This window comes from Helianthus annuus, chromosome 15, assembly GCF_002127325.2.
Source record: "Helianthus annuus cultivar XRQ/B chromosome 15, HanXRQr2.0-SUNRISE, whole genome shotgun sequence".
In the NCBI taxonomy this organism is placed as follows: domain Eukaryota; kingdom Viridiplantae; phylum Streptophyta; class Magnoliopsida; order Asterales; family Asteraceae; genus Helianthus; species Helianthus annuus.
The window spans coordinates 121,524,853-121,548,003 of record NC_035447.2 but is presented as its reverse complement, the minus strand read 5'-3'; the positions used below and the strand labels follow the sequence as shown (position 1 = coordinate 121,548,003).

The 23,151-nt window shown below is 39.1% G+C and overlaps 1 non-coding gene across 1 annotated transcript; it reads left to right on the top strand.

Moving 5' to 3' along the window:
• The first annotated feature begins 4,695 nt into the window (after window positions 1-4,695).
• On the top strand, window positions 4,696-4,802 carry LOC118487841. The gene has a single exon (XR_004882784.1). It is a non-coding gene; the product is annotated as a small nucleolar RNA R71 (small nucleolar RNA).
• Window positions 4,803-23,151: the final 18,349 nt, after the last annotated feature.

Here is a 23,151-nt window from a genome sequence, read left to right as displayed (position 1 = left end):
CATTAATTGTAATTGCGAATTACAATTAATGCGCCTGCTGTACTTTCACCACGCCCCCGTGCTCGCTGGACACGGCCCCGTGGTGGGCAATGGAAGCTTCTACTGGTTTGTCTTTTCTACTGCTTCCTGGGCACGCCCCCGTGTTCGCTGGACACGGGGCGTGTTCAGACTCTGTTTCTTTTCCTTTGCCTTGGGAGGTGCCGTTGAGGGTCCGGGCAGTCCACTTTTGTTCCTTTTCTTGTATTTTATGGTAGAATTAGTTGTCTTTTTGCTTCTTTTGTGATTTTGAGCTCATTTCATCCTGAAAATACAAAAGGAAGACAAAAACACTCTTTTTCCAACATTAGTACTTAAAAAGGGTTAGTTTTATGCCTTAATTGATGTGATTTATATGTTGCATTTTACACACATCAAATACCCCCACACTTGAACTTTTGCTTGTCCTCAAGCAAAACTCTTTAAATGTGGCTTACACTCCCAAATGGAATAGGTAGAAGAGAAGTTTTTTAGCTTGTCCTAGAGTGTCGGGAATCCAAGGTTTTTATAGGTTTTATTTTTATTTATTTACAATCCTATTCGTTATGATTTATTTTGAACGTTTCATAAGATGAGTTACTTATTTGGGCATAGCATGCCTTATTAAAATTCCATTTATATACAAGTTCACATACCTCACGGGAGATCACTCAACACTCGGCCGAAGGTGTAAATTTTTAGTGAATCACTCGAGAGCGGCACGGAACTCACGTCTTCCATAGGCTTGCCAAGCAATCAATCCTCCTCCTTTTTAACTTTTTACCTTTGTAAATATCAAGAGGACTTTTTGGGTGAAGGCTTGGGTTTAAAGGTGGGTGGTTGGTTAGTGGTTAGTAAAAAGGGCGAAAATCGTAACAAGCGTCGGTTTTCGTGAAGTACCTTGTTTTTAGTGACTTTTTATTTTGAAGTATTTCTCCAAACAAGCTTTTATAGCTTTTGTTTGTTTTTGACTTCATCATTGTTTTTTTCTTTTTTTCTTTTTTTTTTTTTGATCGTCACATAAAAAGGTGAGTTTACGAAAAAGCGAACTTGTTACTAAAAAAAATAAAAAGCTTTTTGGTGGGTAAAAAGGGTTTTGGGGTAATGAAATGAAAGGTTTAGGCTCAAAGGGGCTATCTAGGGGGATTTTGGGTAGGTAAAAAAAAATGAAAAATAATGGTTTTGAAAGGAAAAATGGTTAGTACTAATGCCTCCATCATTTACTTACTTGGGTTTAAGTTGGTAAGGACCGGGAATGTATCGTCGTGGCAAGTTCTAGATTGTAAGAACCGAGCGGCTATTCACACAAGAAACGAAAAATGAGCATTTAATCTAAATATGTGTATTTTTGTGCTCAATAAAGGCTCAAAACTCACTTTTGTGGGAATGGGTTTTTAATGTGACCAAGCATATATAATCGAATTTTTAACTCGACTTGTTATACCGTTTCATAATTTTCTTATGTTGGTTCTTTTTTTATCACGACGCTATCGGTTGTAAACTTGTAAAAATATAACCTTTTTAGAACTTGTTATTCCCAACTTAAACTAAGACAAGTAAATAAAAAAAAAGTGAAAAAGTTTTTGAAAACTCGAGAGCGGTACGGAACTCACGTCTTCCATAGGCTTGCCAAGCAATCAATCCTCCTCCTTTTTAACTTTTTACCTTTGTAAATATCAAGAGGACTTTTTGGGTGAAGGCTTGGGTTTAAAGGTGGGTGGTTGGTTAGTGGTTAGTAAAAAGGGCGAAAATCGTAACAAGCGTCGGTTTTCGTGAAGTACCTTGTTTTTAGTGACTTTTTATTTTGAAGTATTTCCCCAAACAAGCTTTTATAGCTTTTGTTTGTTTTTGACTTCATCATTGTTTTTTTCTTTTTTTTTTTTTTTTTGATCGTCACATAAAAAGGTGAGTTTACGAAAAAGCGAACTTGTTACTAAAAAAAATAAAAAGCTTTTTGGTGGGTAAAAAGGGTTTTGGGGTAATGAAATGAAAGGTTTAGGCTCAAAGGGGCTATCTAGGGGGATTTTGGGTAGGTAAAAAAAATGAAAAATAATGGTTTTGAAAGGAAAAATGGTTAGTACTAATGCCTCCATCATTTACTTACTTGGGTTTAAGTTGGTAAGGACTGGGAATGTATCGTCGTGGCAAGTACTAGATTGTAAGAACCGAGCGGCTATTCACACAAGAAACGAAAAATGAGCATTTAATCTAAATATGTGTATTTTTGTGCTCAATAAAGGCTCAAAACTCACTTTTGTGGGAATGGGTTTTTAATGTGACCAAGCATATATAATCGAATTTTTAACTCGACTTGTTATACCGTTTCATAATTTTCTTATGTTGGTTCTTTTTTTATCACGACGCTATCGGTTGTAAACTTGTAAAAATATAACCTTTTTAGAACTTGTTATTCCCAACTTAAACTAAGACAAGTAAATAAAAAAAAATGAAAAAGTTTTTGAAAAAATTTGGGGTGTTTAGCGGTTCCAATAGAGTTTTGTGTAAGGCTTGTGTTTAGGATTTTGCAAAATTTCAAGGGTTTTAGCATCCCCCCCCCCCCACACTTAAATTACACATTGTCCTCAATGTGTCCAAAAATAATGTTTTTGGTTGATTAGAATGTATAAAAGTGGGTTAAAAAGCAAAGATTGATGTTACTGGCATCCTGGACACGGCCCCGTGGTGACCGGGCACGGCCCCGTGGTCAAGTGCCAGTAACAAAAATTACAGAATTGAAACAGAAGCCTGGACACGAGGGCGTGTCCGCTGAACACGGCCTGTGTCCAGTTACCTGAACTGGGTGATTTTCTGCAGGGGCTCAGCACGGGGCCGTGTTGGTTGGGCACGGCCCGTGTTGAGCCTTCTGTGATGGAGATTTTTGTCGGGTTGCTCTGTTCTTCGTGCATGGTTCCATTTTTCTCGTTCCCTTTTTCATCCATTACCACCATGAGTGTGTTTTATTCTACAAAAACTAAAAGATTAAACTAAACTAAACTAAGGATAGATCCGCGGAATGCCTCCGTGGTGCGCCACGTTTATAAGGGTCCTTGGCTAGACCCGATTCCTGGTTATATATCTTCTGAGTGGAGTGCCTTGCTTCCCAAGTTACACCGTCAGAGAGCGGCATCCAAGCTTGAATCAATAACCTTCATGTAATTGACTGGGTCGTCGTCCTCTATTTTCTTCCCAACTCCGAACTTCACCTCATCGTCCCCATACCTCAAAGTCAGTGTCCCGTCATTCATGTCTACCACTGCTTGTGCTGTGGCAAGGAAGGGTCTCCCTAGGATAAGGGGGACCTCGGTGTCTTCCTCCATGTCGAGTATGACAAAGTCAACTGGATAAACGAATCTGCTTACCCTTACCAAGACATTCTCGATGACACCTTGTGGGAACTTGACTGATCGATCAGCGAGTTGTATGCTTATTTTTGTAGGGCTCGTGGTTCCCAAGCCAAGCCTTTTGAACATCGATGAGGGCATGAGGTTAATGCTAGCCCCTAAGTCGGCCAAGGCATTGCGAACGGGTGACTCCCCTATAGAGCATGGAATCGTGAAACTTCCGGGATCGATTTTCTTTTGGGGTAGTTTATTGAGTACGAGGGCAGAGCATTCTTCGCCTAAATTAACTAATTGCAAATTTTCAATTTTCTTTTTATGTGTAAGGAAGTCCCTCATAAATTTAGAATATTTGGGCATTTGGGTTAGGACTTCGATAAAAGGAATATTGACATGCAATTGTTTTAACAGACTTTCGAATTTTGCGAACTGCTCATTGGTCTTTTGACGAATTAACCTACCAGGGTACGGAACTCGAGGAGCCTTAGTAGGCTCTGGTGATGGGGGAGAGTTCTTTTCCTGCAGATGTGTTGGCATTGTTTCTTCCGTTGGTGGAGGTACTTCTGCAGGTCCTACGGTGCGGTTTCGTAGTGTGATGAGGTGAACTTGCGCCTTCGGGTTTGTTTCGGTATTGCTAGGTAATGCGGCTTGCGGTCTTTCGGAAAAATTTTGTGCTAGTTGATTTATTTTTTTTTCTATGTTTTGAATGCTAGCTTGTTGATTCCTAAAATTAGATTCTAATTGTAGAAATCTTTCCGAGTTTTTCTTATCAGTGTCAGAGACGAGGCGAGATATAGTATCTTCGAGCCTTTCTCGTCCACCTTGTTGTTGAGTGAAATTTTGTGACTCATTTCTTGATTGCTGAAAGTTTGTTCGTTGGGTTTGTTGGTTACTACTATTGCCGGTTTCCCTCCAACCAAGGTTTGGTTGATTTCGCCATCCTTGGTTGTAAGTTCCCGTTGGAGGACCCGACAGCCTAGGTCTATTATCAATGTAGTTTACCATTTCTTGTTGATCGTCCGTTTCTTTCATGCAACTCCAATTTTCATGTGACCCACCACACCCTTCACAAGCCATAACCGAGACTGTTTTTGTCATTTCTAATTTTTTTATTTTTGAAGAAAGGGCCTCGATTTGGGCTTGTAAAGAGGTGCCCGGGGTAATAGACTTATTTCCCCGGGGAGTGTGCCATTGAAAATTGGTTTGAGCAATTTCCTCAATCTGATTATATATTTCGTGTGGGCGTCGATTACCTAAAAGTCCCCCGGAGCTAGAATCAAGTGTCTGCCTAGTGTGTGGCAACAATCCATTATAGAAAGTGGATACTTGTTGCCATATCGCGAGGCCGTGATGGGGACACTTGCGTAATAGCTCCTTGAACCTTTCCCAAGTTTCATATAAGGATTCCCCGTCCTCTTGTGAGTATGTATTAATTTCAGCCATTAATTTAGCAGTTTTAGAAGGAGGGAAATACTTATATAGAAACTTTTGGGCTAGTTCATCCCAGGTGTTTACCGATCCAGCTGGGAGGGTGTTGAGCCAAGCTTTTGCTCGGTCTTTTAGTGAGAATGGAAACATACGGAGGCGGATGGCGTCGTTTGATGCTCCATTGATCCGAAAGGTATCACATATTTCTAAGAAATTAGTTATATGTAGATGAGGATCCTCGTCCGCAAGCCCGTGGAAGGTTGCGGAGTTTTGGAGCATTTGTATCAAATGCGGTCGAAGTTCGAAGTTATTGGCTTCGACATTCGGAGCATTGATAGCGGCGCCTAGATTACCTACGGTGGGCCGTAGATAATCCATAAGGGTACGTTGGTCCGCCATTGGGGGTGGATTACCCGAAACCTTCTCTTGGTTTTTGGCTTTTAACCTTTTTCTGAGAAAGCGTTCGGGTTCTTCTAGCGGTTCCTTTATGTCTTTATTGGAACTGGAGCTCATACACTACGTGAGGATGGCGTTGGGTTCCAAGTCCTGCAATAAAAACAGAAAAGAATGTTGGTCAGAAGGTTCACCACGGCCCCGTGTTGAGTGAACACGGCCCCGTGGTCGGAATTACAGTGATTGTTTTTCAGATCCCAGTTACTGGAAGTTGGACACGGCCCCGTGTTGCACCGGCACGGCCCCGTGGTCAGCCTTCTGTAACTTGAAAAACAAAAACTGCCAGTAACGTTGCTGAGCACGGCCCGTGTCCGACCAGGCACGACCCCGTGCTGAGCTCTGCAGAAGCTAAAAATCTAAGAAAAATCCTAAAAAAAATCAAAGAAAAATAAAAATATGATTAGGCCGTTGATTCCTAACTTTCTTAAAATCCTTGTGTCCCCGGCAGCGGCGCCAAAAACTTGATGTGCGTGAAGTGTAATATATTTTAGATGTATATTTAAGCCCCTTTTTACACTTTTAGCCAAGTTTTAAATTTATAAAACACGATATTTACTAACACTAAACACACATATGGGCAAGTGCACCCATCGTGGACGTAGTATAGTGTTGGTAAGATACCGAGGTCGTCCAAGGACACAAGAGCTTTTAATACCCGTTTATCCTCAACGTCTAACCAAATCAAAAAGTGAGAAAAATGTTTAAACTAAGAAAAATAAAAGCTAACTAAATGCTGAAAAATAAAATAAAATAAAAAACAGATAGACAAGATGAATCACTTGGATCCGACACGTGTATTAGTATAACCTTTGATTATTTTCGCACTTTTGCACTTGTTTAAGAGATTATCTTAGTTATTGTAGTAGGCCCCTCTTTTGAAGGCGACGTTACCCTCAACCCAGTAGTTTGAGTCAGCAAGGATACAATCCTAAAGGGTCGGATTATTGAAAGATAATGAATTAAGTTATTAATGCAAATTGTGGTAGGCCCCGCTTTTGGCGGTGACGTTACCCTCGGCTAAGTACTCTGAGTCAGCAGGGATACAGTCCTAAATAGCCGGGTTATAGTATTAATAGTAGTTAACTTATGAGGGGGTCAAAGAGTTTGGATCCCCGCCATCCAATACCTATGGGCATTGAAGGAGATCCTACTAAATTTGACCCAGGTCCCAAGCAGGACCTCTAAACGCTGAACAAGGGCAAGACCCTTACCAAACCGTTCCCTTAACCCCCGACCAGGTAGCCAACATACCTCCATATAGACCGTGGAGATATGAATGGTGAAAATCTTTTATTTTATATAGACAGTAAAACAATGCCAAGACACCACGGACAAACGATAAGGAAAGATCACCTTCAACATAAGTAACTAGTTATTAAAGTCATTAATACAAAACCAAATAAAAAGTGCAAAAGATTAAAAATAAAAAGTATTATACTAAACACTTGTCTTCACCAAGTGATGTAAGAGACTTAGGCAAACATGGCCTTGATTGTCAAGAACTCTTACGATCAATCTTGGATCCCGAGACGACTCACACACTCTACGATGGACAATGGATGATGGTGGTGGATGATGGTGTTATGGTGGTGGTGGGTGGTGGATGAGGTGTGAGAGAGGTGGTGTGCCAAGGGATGAGAGAGAATGAAGCCAAGCTCCTCTATTTATAGGCTGAACAGAAGGCTGGACACGGCCCCGTGTCCGCTGGACACGGCCCCGTGCCCGTCTGACATTCTCTCACTTCATTAATTGTAATTGCGAATTACAATTAATGCGCCTACTGTACTTTCACCACGCCCCCGTGCTTGCTGGACACGGCCCCGTGGTGGGCAATGGAAGCTTCTACTAGTTTGTCTTTTCTACTGCTTCCTGGGCACGCCCCCGTTTTCGCTGGACACGGGGCGTGTTCAGACTCTGTTTCTTTTCCTTTGCCTTGGGAGGTGCCGTTGAGGGTCCGGGCAGTCCACTTTTGTTCCTTTTCTTGTATTTTATGGTAGAATTAGTTGTCTTTTTGCTTCTTTTGTGATTTTGAGCTCATTTCATCCTGAAAATACAAAAGGAAGACAAAAATACTCTTTTTCCAACATTAGTACTTAAAAAGGGTTAGTTTTATGCCTTAATTGATGTGATTTATATGTTGCATTTTACACACATCAGTGACAGTATAAAATGTGATGCATGGGTATGTATGTATCAGAAAACAGAAAAGCAGTTCAATCATAATTGTAATCAAGCACAATAATTAGGCACTAATTAAATATTAATTAATTTGTACGGATACCTGGATTTGTGAGGGTTGTCACATTCTCCCCCCGTTTAGAAAATTTCGTCCCGAAATTTTAGGCTCTGCTTCTGGTTGCAGGGGTCTTGGGAAATAAATGGGGGTAATTTCTCCTTCATACGATCCTCACGTTCCCATGTGAATTCTGGACCATGTCTTGCATTCCATCGAACTTTGACGAGTTTGACACTACTCCTGCGTGTCTTGTTTATCTTCCAATCAGTAACCTCGACGGGTTCTTCAACAAAGTGGAGCGTGTCGTCGATATGAACTTCGTCAGTAGGAATGACAACAGTTTCTTGAGTTGGACTCTTTTTCAGATTTGATACATGGAATGTATCATGAACACCGTTAAGCTCAGCAGGTAAGTCCAACTTGTATGTGTTAGTGCATGCATCTGTTGACTTCGTCTTGCATCGAGTCTTAGTCTTAGAATGTTAGATCAGGGCACATTGTACGGGAATATAGAGTAGTAGTGGTGTTTTCCCAAGAAAGTTGATTTCACATATATGGACATGTCACTATGTGGGAAATCAGGATAAGTTGATTTCACATATATGGACATGTCACTATGTGGGAAATCAGGATGCTGATTTCGCTTATATGGACATCATGTCACTATGAGCGAAATCATCAACACTATATATAGCCCATGAACGAAATCATTTGTAACACTTCTTGATTTCCATACCGAGGTGCTGCCGGTGTGAGATTTGACTGTACAAGCTGTTATATCAATCAAAGGAGTGATTTAAGTGAATATCTTGCTGTTTCTATGTCGGTTACTTGTTTTCCGCACCTGTAACTGATCAAGACTCCTCTGATAGACTCGTTCGGGTCAGAATTCGATCCTATAAGTGGTATCAGAGCTTCAGGAGGAGGAGTTCTGCAGAGATTTGCTGAATTTCATCTAAATTTCTTACTTCTACACCTTCTTTCATCAACAGAACGAGATTTGACGGTCAAAACTGGTTCAATTTTTCACAGACTGTAGGAAATTGATCATAGATAAACCCCTGAAAGTTTCACACCTAAACTCGGACTAATAATGGACCAAAATGCCCCTCGACTTGATTTCGATCGAAAGGACAATCCTTGATTTCGCCCCAACATACACTTGATTTCGCTCCAGGGTGCAACAAAACCCTGATTTCGCCCCAACATACACCTGATTTCGCCCCAACATACACCTGATTTCGCTCCAGGGTACAACAAAACCCTGATTTCGCCCCAACATACACCTGATTTCGCTCTTAAGTCCATTCAGAACCCTGATTTCGCTCGTAAGTCCATCCATAACCCTGATTTCGCTCCAAAGACCATCCATAACCCTGATTTCGCTCCAAAGACCATCCATAACTCTGATTTCGCTCCAAAGACCACCTAGAACCCTGATTTCGCTCCAAAGTCAACCCAGAACCCTGATTTAGCTCCAAAGTGCCTGTGTTTGAACAACGTGCATTGAAAAATGGATACTGAGTTCTACAACGCGTTTGCTACAACACCGACTAATCCATCTGACATTGCTAAGACCATGACCATGGAGAATGAAACCGGAACAATGCAAAAATCTCCGAAAGTTATGGGAATTGAAGATTATCATGGATGGAAGAAACGGTTCGAGAATTGGGTTCAGCCGAATCATTTAAAGGCATGGGAAAGTATTGAAACTCAGTATGAGAGGCCACAGAATTCAGTGGGAGTTGGTAAAATCATTTCAGAGTTCACTGAGTAAGAAAGAGAGAGTTATAAAGCAGAAAAATGATGATCAATTTGTTACAACAAGCTGTTAAAGAGGATATATTTGTGTTACTTCAACATGATGAAAGAGCTTATTCTATCTGGGAAGCTCTTAAAAAGAAATTTGAAGGAAGTACTGAAATGTTACAAAGTAAAGCAGCTTTGTTGAAAAAGGAGTTTGAATTGTTTACGTGCATGCCTGGTGAAACAACAAAGACTCTTATTGAGAGATATTGCCATCTTGTACGCACCATGTCACAGTTGAAGATTACAAAAACTCCAGCAGAATGGGTTGAAAAGCTTGCTGACGCGTTACCACAAAAGGAATGGGGTACATATCTGATGATACTGAAGAATTCCAGACAGTTTAGCAGGTTATCAATTGCACAGTTTATTGAGAAGCTGGAGGCACAGGATCTTGAACAGTAGAAAATTGCAAGAATGAACAGTTCAAGTCATCAACAAGATATCAAACTGTACTATAAAAGAAATGTTCAAACAGTTGAAGTGAGTCCAAAAATTCAAACAGCTTTTAGTGCAGGAAACTCATCCGGAACATCTAGTTCAAGCTCAGTCAACACTAGTGGATTTTCAAATGTGAATCCTCTAAGTGTTTAAAGTGCATCTGCTGGAAATGGTCATTTGATTCAGTGTAATGTAGCTCTACATCTTCAAAATGGACAAAATTTTTCTGAAGAAGTTGTAAAGCATCATATGGGATTATTGGTCACTGCATTAGAGTCTTATGAAGGGTTGATTGCCGGAAAAATTGGCAATCCAATGCTCACAAAAGAAGATTATGACCAGATTGATGCAGAGGAGCTGGAACTAATGGATATTAAATAGGCATTGGCGAGTGTTCTGAGCAGAGCAGAAAAGTTTAGATTGATTACAGGAAGAAATGACTTCTTGGATGCAAATCTTTCTAACTTAGGATTTGATAAATCTAAAGTTGTTTGTTTTCGTTGCAGGGAGAAAGGTCACTTTAAAAGAGAGTGCAAGAATCAGGAGCCGAGAGGAGAAAAGGAGTCATTTGGGAAAGATGATTATTATAGGAAATCCATTTATCAGCAAATCACTCATCAACCGCATCAACAAAGGGAACCTCAAACGACACATGGAAAAATGATAGAGGATGCAAACAGGAAAGCTTATTATGGCATCCTTGATCAAAATGATGAGAAAGTGGCTGAAGGCTTTAGCTGGGACAAGTTTACTCCAGCTGATCCAAATGTTCAAGCGTTTATCGCTCAGATTGTTCGAAAGCCAGAAATGTTGAAAGAATGGATAGAAGTGTTATCTGATGAAGAGAAAAGTGAAGATGAAGGATCTATTTCATCTGAAAACAGTTCATCAGAAATGAGTGATGATGAAGAGATGGAACAGATAAATCTTGGAAAAAACACATTTATCTTCTGACACTTTTGAATTTTTTTTTGTAGAAAAATTGAAGAAAATGAAAGAGAGGAAAGCTGCAAAGGAAATGAAAGAAGTCAAAGTGGTTGAGCAAATTGTGGAAGTTGAAAAGATAGTTGAAGTTGAGAAGATCGTTGAAGTCACAAAACCCTGTCTTACATGTTTAGAGTCTTGTAAACAATGTATAGAAAAAGATAAGAGGTTTAGTGAGTCAGAAAAGTTGAAAGAATAGTTGTTGTTTGATGTAAAGAATTTGAAAAAGTCATATGATGTATTGAACAGAAATGTAAATAGTCTGGAGAAGACTAACTCGGAAAGAGAGAAAGCTTTGAAGATGATGAATGCTACCATGATGTCAAAGCAAAAAGAGATAAACTTCTACATAGAAGAATGTGCAAAATGGAAGAAAGAGTTGGACAACGAAGCAGCTGAGAATGAAAGAATCAGACGATTGCTGCGAAGTTACACAAGTTGTGACTACATAATCGATAGAATTTATCCAACAGTTGAAGGTTTTGAGGCATTTAAAGATGAACAGCCAAAGAAGAGAAAGGATACTGGTAAGAAACAGGGTGTCTGTTATAATAAGTGTCCGCCTCCGATTTGGGAAGGGTATTCGCCTAGAAAACCTAACGAGGAAGAACTAAAACAGGAAGTCAATATTAAGTTAGAATCCGAGATAACCGATGTTTTACCAGACAATATTGACGTCACGTTCACAGCGTCCGACACAGATCATGAGTCCGAATTGATAAAAAGAGTGGTCGATCAGGTGTTGGATAAGGATGAGGAGTCAGAGTCTAAATCCCAGTCAGAAAGTTCGTGTCAGTCAGTCGGGAGTTCAAATTCGTCCGAAAAGAGTTCAAAATCATCGGGAAAACGGGTTTATAGCAAAGAATTTTTGTTGTCAAAATCTAATTTGAAAGACGAAGTGTTTGAAGTTGCATATACTTTGAATGATTCTGACAAATTATATTTTGATAAATAGTTTCCAATAAGAAGTGTTCGATTTGAAATGATCACAAAGGTTTTCAAAATGACAGAAATTAATATTTCTGAAATAAAAGATTTAAATCTTATTGAAAAGCCTAAAAAGTACACTTCAAGAGTTCAACAACGGTTAAACAAGAAAAAGAATTACAGTTATGGTTCAGATTTTCAAAAGAAATCAAATCATAAGTGTAATTTCAAAAAGAAAGGTTTAGGTTTTATTCCACCTGAAAACTATAAAAATGAAAAATTTTCTAAAAATACAAAATTTGTTTCAGGTCCGTCTGCTGAGGAAGAGAAGAAGAGCTCATTCTAGAGACAAGCAAATCAAGAATTCCTAGCTGAGAAAAAGCAGAATGAAGTTCAAAGAAAAGAAACCAGAATCTGTTTTAGATGCAATGAAGTTGGACACATTGCATGGAATTGTCCTAAATCAACCAAGACACAACAGGGAGTTTCTGGAAAACTGAAAGAAGTTATTGTTGATAAAACCGAACCACCAACTGAAAAATTTAAAGTTTTCAAAAATTCAACATTTGAAGTTGGTGAGTGTTCGAAGAGATTTTACAGGCGAAGTGTGAAACTTGACAACCAAAAATGGGTTGTTAAGAAATCTGAAGTAAAATCTGGTGATGAATCTGATTCCACAAAATCAGAGGAGCCACAGTTTGATGAGAGTGATGAAAACTCAGTTCCTTCAATGGATGATGAGAACTTTTCACCATTGAGGACTGAGAATTTTAAAAGGAAAGTTGGAAAGTCTGTAATCTCAAACCAGGGTTATTCTGAAAAGGATAATTTTGATGTTGAGAAAGCATTTAATGTGAAAGTAAAGAAGATTTTCGGAAAAATGGTTGATGGGAAGGTGAAAGGGGTAAAAGACTTTTATGCTACAAAGAAAGCAACGCATACTCCGACAAAATCTGAATTGAAATCACCCAAGGCTGGTCAGGCTTGGGTGGACATTTTCTTTGAGTAAACACCTGACTTGCCGGAGATCCCAAGTGTGTAATCGTGGATCAGGAATCGGCAACTTTCATGTTTAATAAGGATGTTTTGAAAATGATTGAAATTGTTAAAATTTTACAGGTTGAATGACTATGCCGGAGCTTCCAGGTTGGTAAGTGCGAAGCAGGAATCGGCATTCTAATTGGTAAAATGTTTATGTAGAGGTGATATTCCTACAATTGGTATTGTTTTGGATATACCTACAAGTGGTATTGTGTGTTCTTACCAGTGGTACAGAGGTTGTTTAATTGCAAACGGTAAATCAGGGACATTAATTTGTACTTGATTTACTACTCATGATAACACAAAGAACAAGATGATGAACCATATCCCCGATTCTAACAAAGTGATAAACCTACAAGTGGTTTTATCCAAACAAACTTATTTTCTGGAAAAATCATTTTGATTAAAACAAAATTAAATGTTTTGGAATCATAATGAGAAAATGGTTTGTGAAAGGAGGAGTTCAGATTGTTTATGCCTAGTGAATGGCGAATTGATGCGATTCGATGTCGGTTGTCAAAGTTTCTGTATAGTTTGTTTTGCATTCTATGTTTCAAGTTGGTCAAAAGCTTAGTTTGTTTTCAAATTTCTTTAATGTGTTTGCATTTTAGGGGGAGTAGAAAATTTCAGAAAATCCAAAAACATTAGAAAATTTGAAAAAGCCAAAAACATGATAAAATTCAAAAATGAGTTTCGTTGTGAAAAGAGGAAATGATAGTACATCAGTGGACTGTCACAACATGCTAAAGAATTGGAGAGTTAAAAAGGTGATAAACAATCTCACTGCGGATATGCCAGTAGGTTTTTGTACATTTAGTAGATTGTGACGAGATATAAACCTAAAATTCAAACTTTCTTATATCGTGGGGAACAACTTCTTGGATATATAGGTAACCCCTGAAATCTTATTTGAAAGGTCCCTTATTCTGAGATACTAAGTCTTTATGCTCAGTGTAAAACCCATTTAGGATCCTTCAATGATATCGATCTTAACTTGTGAAGGTGCGGAAAACAATCACAAGCCGATTCAAGAACAATATAATGAGACAATAATATAATTAAAACACAAACCAGAAATCTTGCATTCAATGATGAACAAAGACTGATACAAGACTCTTGATGAGAACCGGTTATCCTTCCTTAGTCGCAACCACCAATCAACCTCAACCAAGAGGTTGAGGTTTGCTTAAATACAAAACAATCGGGCTTAAACCTAGGCCCATATGCGACTACAAACAAACTAAAACCAACCCATACAAATCGGCCCATATGTGAACTAAACAAATACAGAAACAACCCTGAAACTATGTAAACCTACATCAATAAACCTTCAGGTTCCAACAATCTCCCCCTAGGTTTATGCATGCAGGTTCTTGACGCTTCAACTATCACGATCACCACCCAAACGATCTTTAAGACCACCGAAACCCTTTTTGTGAATATGAATGGCTGAAGCAACAGCTGCAGTCCATCCCTTGGCAATTTCTTCATACTTCTCAGTAGCTCTAATCTGATTTTGTGCCAACACCTCCAGATCCTCAAGAGCAAGATTGATCAAATCCAATTGATCCACTAAGCAAAAGCTTACATCACCATCACAAACAAACACAGCCTGACCAAGACGCTCATCATAAGCCCAGAAATATAAAGACTTCAAAGCACCTTTTGGAATCTTTTTCACCAAAGGAATCGTCTTTTCCTTGTCAGTCACAGGCTAATGCACAATCTTCATACGCTTCTTGGTGAACGGATCTCTAACTCCTTTAACTGGTTTAACAAACGATTCTGCAGTACGCATCGATGGAAAGTTATGTAGAACTTCGCTCTTCAATCTCTCGAAAAACACATGTCCAGAACCTCCAGGTTTGTCATCTACATACGGTGCCTTTGATAACTCTGTCAGATCAACCTTTGTGAAAGACTGAAACTGACCTGGGTGTTTGTACCATTCAACAGGACCCACTTTCCTCTTAATCCACCATCTCTTTCGATCATGGTCAAAACCCCAGCTAACCACTCCAGAACGATTTCCAACTTGATCGTAGAGAGTTTCACCAACATCCATTAAATGGTGAGTTGCATGAGCATCATCATCATCTGGATTCAGATTCTTGTTCTTTAAAATCACCAACTCTCTTTTCTTCTTAATTCTTTCAGCCTTCTCTTTGTCTGCCACTGGATCAGTAACTCTTTTGAAGTATTGTTCCATAGTAGCACTTTTCTCAGCATCATCCTTTTCGAAAGCTTTTCTTCTGTTCTCAACATCAGTCGGATCAGAAAATTCTTGCCCGAATTTCTTCTCCAGCTTTCCACGTAAATCATAGACCATAGTAAACAACAAACTCACATCTCCTTGAAGTTGTTCAATTTGTTGATTCTTTTGCACTATGATATCTTCAAGTTGGATAATCTTGGCTTCTTTATGAATTGAATCTTGCTCAACCACAATCAGCCTTTTCTTCATCTCTCTCATACTGATAAACTCATCATCATCACTTGAGTCATCATCAAAAGGCATCCTCACTAGTTCTTCAGGTCTCTTACCACTTGAACTGCTAGGTATGTCGTGAACAACTTTAGATGGACCTGCAGATTCAGAAACACCAAGTGACATAACATCAACAGAATCAGTATCAACACTTGTAACTTGAACATCAACAGTGGTGGTATCCATATCATTTCTTTGAGTATCAGCATCAAACTCAAAGATGTCTGCAGTAGCGGTGGTGGTATCAGTGACATTCTTCTCAAAATCGAAGTCATAAAGACCTTCATCATCTTCATCGGTAATCACGGGTTGATCTTTGTTTTGCTCAACATACATTCCGAGCCGAGGATCCCTCCTTTTCCGCTTCAATGGTAGGGAATCAGGATCCTTTGGGTTCTCACTGGACTCTTCATTAGAAACTGAAAGATCAGAAGGAGGATTTCCCATCTTTTCAGTTACAGATTTTAATAACATAGCCAAACTTTCAGCAGAAATCACAGGTGGAGCAGTAGTAACAGCAGTAACAACATCAGCTTCAGGAGGAAGCTCTTCATCTTCACCAAAATCACACATAATTTCAATGCCTTCATCGTCAGAGTCAATTGTCAAAAACTCTATCTCAGGCTCATCTTCAACACCCCTCTGAATATCATGTTCTTCAGCAACAATAACATTTGCAGGCACAACATTTTCTTGAACAGGTTGCGCTATCACTGGATCAGCAACGACATCTTCAGTCTCTGCAAATTGACCAAATTTCTCCAACGGAATTAATCCTTCAAACTTCTTTTTAGTACCCTTCTTTGGAGTGAGAGCACCAAAACAAGCTGGACCCATAGGCTTCAACTCCAATGTGTTTCCAGATCTCTCCAATTCTGGATAACGCACATTAAAAATCATTTGTAAAAACCTTGGATACATGAGAAATTTGTCCTTCCTGACTCCTAGCACATTCCTTTTCATGGCTTCCAAAATATACTTCGAATAGTTGAACAGTTCATTTGTTATCACACAGACTAGAGCAGCAGCCTGTGTACTGTTCAGCTGATTTGTGCCCCCTCTGTTCTCGGTTATACACAAAAGAAACATGTGCAGCAGAAGTTGCCAATAAGGATGCACAAATTTCTTAACTAGAGGTGGATATCTTCCTTCATAACTCAGTCTAGGCAATATTGCTTCAACTGTGCCAGCTGGAAGCTCAATCGAATCTGTTTCTTGATCATTGAACTGCAACACTTCTCGGATCATCTGCTCTATCACAGTAACAACCTTCTTTTGAACTTCAGAAACTATAACCCCTTTCCTTCAACAACTTCAATTTTCGCATTCTTCCAGAACTCTTGAACAAGACTTTCATAGATAACTGGATTATCTTCTAATGCGTGAACGATACGGCAGCTGTTGAGACCTTTCATCAATGAGGTATACAATCTTCTGTGCTTCTCTGGAGGAGGTGCTAAGTATCCTGCCTGATTATGTGTTGAAATGAACTTTAAATCCATAATCTGCACAGAACACAAGTGAATTACAAACATTGACAGGTATATTTTCACAAAACTTTAAATTTCAGTGTCAACATTTTGACCACATCAACAACACCATAACTCAGAATTTTTAATCTTGACTCGAGACCTGTTACTTCTGACTCGAGACCATGAGTCGAGACCATGAGTTCTCTAGTCGAAATCAGGAATCACAAAGTCAAGACCATGAGTCGAGACTCTGAGATCTCGAGTTGAGACCTTGAGTCGAGACCTAAAGATCTTGAGTCACAATCATGACGTTGCGACTCGCAACCATTGGTCTCGAGTCGTTATGATATCTGAGTCGAGACTTCCACAAACAACTTTATCCTTTCACTATTTGGATCAAAATCCCAAAACATCTTATGATCCGTTGGAAGACCAAAATATATGAAGTTAGGGTTCTTGGTCATCTTCAAAACATCATCCGATCATCATCAAATCTTCAAATCATCTGCAAAACTTCAAGCAAAAACTTTATCATACCTTAATAAACAGTGAATCGAGACCAGAAACACCAAATATGATGACTCGAAACCGGAGATTTACGTCGGAATCAAATCGGAAACACAAAGATCAAAGAATCATGCCGGAACTTTGAGAGAGAATTGCTGAAGGTCTCGAGTGAGAAATGAGGTCTCGACTCGAGACCCTTGATTTATACCTTACCCAACTGAGTGGGCCTGGGCCGTAACAACTGTTTGGGCTTATATAAGACTGATAATTTTTGAAAAGATTTTCTTTTAATAAATCAAATATTGTAGGATCAGTTTTGACCACACTAATGAGTCAATCAGAGCTAGTGCTTACTGAAAATGTGGCGGAAACACATTTTCAGCATGATACGATGATAAAACTGATAGAAAGGAGTAGAAAACAGAGAGATATACACTTTAATCACTTTTACTTCACTTGATAACGATTGCCAAACGGTCAGCAGTTCGACGTACAGCACAAGACAACGTTACAAATGAAATGAGCACAGGGGTATATATAGATATCTAGAACCGCTCATGTGACATGTCCACATGAGCGATCCAGCTTGGGTCGCTTTTGTGGGCAACTGTCACAAAAGCGGTCCAGCAACATAAATTTCATACAATTACACTTTTAACGCCTGAGCTATCACAAAATAACCTATCTAGACCATATACGTTAATCTGACTTCACAAAGACGCAGGCTTTAGACATTATGCACCAACAAACTCCCCCTTGGATGAAGCCGCAGTCTTTGTCTTGAAAATTGGTCTTCAGATAGCAGCTTTGTAATTTTCTTCACGCCCTTTAGGCTTCCTGCTCAATGCCACTCTGATCTTTTCACGCTTTCGCTTCTCTGCCTTCTCTTCTTCCTGTTGTTTCTTCAAAAACTTTCCTCTTTTCTCTTCCATCCTACGATTTTCACGTTCACGTTCACGTTTAGCTTTCTTCTTCATCTTTTCATCCAATGCCCACCAAGACGATTTCCATTTGCTTTCGGAATTGATTCCTTTTTGAAAGCACAGTGATACCACACGCTGGAACTGTTGAGCTTGATCTTTATCTTCTGCTTTATAACGAATCTTGTTAATAAACAAGCATTCGATGTCTTTTGCCGAACAATTCACCAGCCACATAGGATCATAGACACGAATATATCTCAGCTCACTCCCAGCTCTGTATGTAATGATAGCTTCAGTTGTAAGACAGCTATACACCCAATCAATGAACCCTTTGTAAAAATCTTGTTCCATTTCTGGCATAGGAATCGTCGTCATGGTTCTTGGAGGCTTTACATTCAGAATAGTTTCCCGTACACCAGTTTCAGGATCTACTCTTTCAACCCGTCTTGGACGATGAGGTTTCCATTCAGATAACCTCTGAGAGTCTCATACTTGATATATCCCCACATTGCTTTATCATTCTGTCTCACCTGATACTCCAACGTTCTCACCTGAGATAACTCATCGACATCCCACCATGGTAATGACATAATGTCATATAAACGTTTAAAGTACTGGACACCATATTCTCTTCTAACTGCATAGGCGTTGACTTGAGGAAGAAAACCCCAACTGATGATATCACCAAGAGAAATAGATCTATCACGTTGGAAAAACTTCAAAGGCCTCTTGAACTTTCTTTCATGACTGTCTTTAAACCATTTTGAATGATCTTCTTTCTCAACATTTGATTGACTTACTTGTTCAGCTTCTTTTCTCAAGCACTCGAACACATTATCATTTACTGCTTCAGTCACCTTCTGACGTAACTCATCTCTGTTTTCAGCTGCGAAAAACTCCATTAACGTTGGAAGATTTGATGTATCTTCAGGGACATCCTCATTATCAGAACAATCCTCTACTTCAACCCTATCGTACTGATCTGCATCCTCAACATAGTTATACTTGTAATCTTTCTGTTTATTGATATCAAAAGATTCCAGATCAACTTCAAGATCAATTGGATTCTCGGGATTTACATCATTTAACATCTCCCTATACACATCTAGACATAAGAACAGGGGTTCGTGATGCTCTACAATCTGATTCTTGCTCGACTCCCCCTTTCCCCCAGCTTCACCACTTTCTTCATTAACTGTATCGTTTAGCAGATCTTCAACGACTTTTTCTTTTGAAGCTTCAGTAACTCTCACACCAGAACCTCCTGCAGCGTCATCGTCATCATCACCTTTTGAACTGTGACTACTTGCAGAATAAACAAACTCTTCCTCATCATCTTCATCATCCTCTTCTTCTTCACCACCAATTAACTTTGGCGATTGAATTTCTTCTTCAATTATACCAGGAACTGAGGATATAGGCACTGGATTATCTACCACCATTGAAGGCACAATAGACATTACAGAACTTCCTTCAACAGCTTTACCTTTTTCTTTCATTTGCCTTTCTACTTCTGCTTTACGTTCAGCACGAAGATCCTCTAACTTCAATTCTTCATACTTTTGTTCCACAGACGTCTCCAACATAATTTCCACAACCCTATTCAGCATGTAGAACTTATGTTCATGTAGTGCCTTAGCAGCCATAAGTTCTTTGTTCTTCAGCTTATAGTACTCGTTTTCACTTTCCCGACGACTCTTCTCCTCTTCTAATTCAGACACTCGAACTTTCAAAACATCAATTTCTGTCTGATCAACTTCAATCTTTAATTCCAACACTTTGTTTTCACCTTCTAATCTCTGCACTTTTCCAGCAAGAGACTTTTCTCTATCAGCAATTCTTTTACATTCATCCGCCAACTTTTTGTTTTCTGCTATCACCTCATCAATTCTCTTTTCCAACTTCAAGACTTGAGAATTGTTTGCAAAATCAAAATCAACATCTAGCAGATTATCATGCGGTATTGCAAGACCTCTACTTGAAGAACCATGTTGTGTTTGAGCAAGAGGAGGTGTACCAAAAAGATTTTGTGAAGAATAAAATGTTTGATATGGAGGTGGTGATGGTGGAAACAGAGGAGATGATTGTTGTTGTGGAATAGGTTGTCTGGGTGGAGTTGAATGTGATGGAGGAGTAGGTTGTTTTGGTGATTGTTGTGGTGTTGGTTGTCTAGGTGGTGATTGATGTATCGGAGATTGTGGAGGTGTTGGTTGATGTGGAGGTGTTTGTTGACGTGGAAGTGTAGATTGTGTTTGCATGATCTTTTGAGGACGCTTTAATACTTTTATCTTTGGAGTAGCCTTCTTTCTACCTCCAGCTTTCTTTTTACTCTTAGGAGTAGATTGAGATGCAGAAATATGTTCTGGAGACGTTTCATAAGGTGCATCTTCTTTCTCTTCTCTCCTCCTCTTTCTGAGTAACTTCTCTTTTTCTACCTCCTCTCTCATTCGCTTTTCACGTTCTTTTGCATCAACTACCTCAAACACAGACCCACTAGAAGAACTAGTAGTGTCTTTATCAACATCGTCGCCTTCAACATCATCTATCACTTTCTCTTTCTCCTTTTGAACCTCAGAAGTAACTGGTCTATCAACAAAATCTGCTTCTGTTGTGAACAAAGCAGTCTCAATTTCAATATGTGCTACACTAGCCGCCTCTTGTTCCTTTTCAATGTTCACCTCAGGAACTTCTTCTTCAGACTCATCTATTAGCATAATTTCAGCCTTCTTCTTTTGTTTCTTTCTTGGCTTTGATGAAGAACCTTCACCTTAAGCTACCGGAGATACAAGTCTACGTCTGCGCCCAGACTCCTTCACATACCACTCATTCTTGGTTGGTTTGAAACCCTGAATTATCTTCAACTCTGCAGCATACAATGCTTCTTTCATTTCTTCTTCATTACTCCAGTTTTGATGGCTTTCTGGATCAGGATCCACATAACTTGCATCTTTAAGTAAACCAAAGTTTTCAATCACCAACTCCGGCTCTTGATGATGAGGATAATACTTGATCAAGTTCTTCAATGAGATATTAGACATGTGTGCTTGAACAAGAAGATCATCTTTAATGTGTCTGTCAATACCAGGATAAGCACGGTCAATCATCATTTGAACAAAACGTGGATATCTCCAGACTCTAACATCGGACACTAGAATCTCCACCATATAATGAAAAATGATGTGCGAGAAGTTGTATTTTTTGTTCAACACTAAAGCAGTTAACATGTTCATTTGATAATCCCTCATCTGATCATAACTACCCTTTGTGTGACTCAGGGAAATCAAAATACAATGAATCAAGAACTTGAATGACTTCTGAAATTTTGACTTTAAGTAGTTCCCAGTATTCAACGTGCTTCTGTATCCCAAACGTAGCATGCAACCCTTCACCATTCGTTCAGGAAATCTAGTTGGGTAGTTGGCCTCATCAGGAAAATTCATAACTTCTCGAACCAATGCCTCGGTCACTAGTATAGTTTCTATCTTTCCATTCACTTCCACTTCTGCTGAAATCACTTTGTTTTCCTCATCATACTTTGCACTGTTCCAAAATCTGCTTATATGCGATCGATACAACGGCCTCTGTTCCGTCATTGCTTTCTTTACTGGTATACGATCCATATAACTCAGAATACTGCTGAATTCAGATAACAACGAATATTTCTCCACATCTAAATCCACACAACTGTTGTGGACTGGATCGAACAACACATTCGTAGAAGCCTGCATAACAACAACAAAAATCAATACTTAGAAAATTTTGAACTTTTGAAACTTGACCAAAAAGCGATCCCAGATAAGCGATCCAAACTCATTTCAACCAAAAAAGCGGTTCATAAGTTGTACACCCTTAAAGACAATCCATATCTTTTGACTAAAAAGCGATCCTAGATAATATTTACACAAAAAGCGATCCGCCCCTGATCACATAAGCGATACAAACCTAATATGTCTTAAAAGCGGTCCTGGAATGTACACAAGAGCGATTCAACCAAATACACAAAAGCGGTCCTAGAGTATGACTTATGAGCGATTCAAAACAGGACCTATAAGCGGTTCAAGAATGATCTATGAGCGGTCCTCAACTAACGCAACTGTAAAAGCGGTCCACATATCTACAACGTGTAACAACAGCTTAAAACTTAAAATTGATTCGAAAATCAGATTCAGCTGAACATTCCGACCTTAAAGGTGTCTTTTAATTTTGTTAGAATAGCCTAAAACACCCTAGATCTAGATCTAAACACCTTCAGTTCCGACAACCCTCATCTTATGTACAAATCTCATCAATTAACATGTAATACAACACCTAATATCATCATGCGATACTAAATCAACAATCATTTCACACAAAACAGACATTAACATGCTTAAAACATGAATCATTCAGACACACACACCGACAGACATGGTTTACCACATTAAAACTGAAATTAAAAGAAGATGTACCTTGCCCATGATGTAAGAAGTAGTAATCTATCACGAACAAGCGAAAACACGGTTAAAACAGCAAGAAATCTTTATGAACACGATAAACAAGTGGAATCGCCCCAGAGACAATCGACGTACGAGCGGTTTAGGGTAATGGTAGAATAAGCGGACCCTGTTCTTTATATATGAGGGTCTGAACCGCTTATTTGTCATCCCCTATGAGCGGTTCACACTGTAACATGTCACATGAGCGGTCCATAGATGTCATAAAAGCGATCCACCCTTAACTTTTCAAAAATTTCAATTTTTAATTATTTTCCAACTTGTTTGATTTCACATGCTGGCACCCAGTTGACCAAGTCCAAGTTAATGACCTTGGAACAACTGATTGATCTTCCAAGTCCAAGTTAATCGCCCTGGATAATCAGATTTATGAAGTACTTTGTCGTTTTGTTTCAAAAACAGTTCAACTTAATGAACTTTTCAACATTTAAACCAATTACACCTTTTAGCTTTCAAACATCATATCAGATCTTTGTTTGCAATCACACCTTAACCAACCCTCATCAAACTCCTACATGATCTGCACACAGGCTTTGAACTTCCAATCCCCATTATCAGTTGTCGAAACTAAAATGAGAAAAGAAAATCTTTTTGGG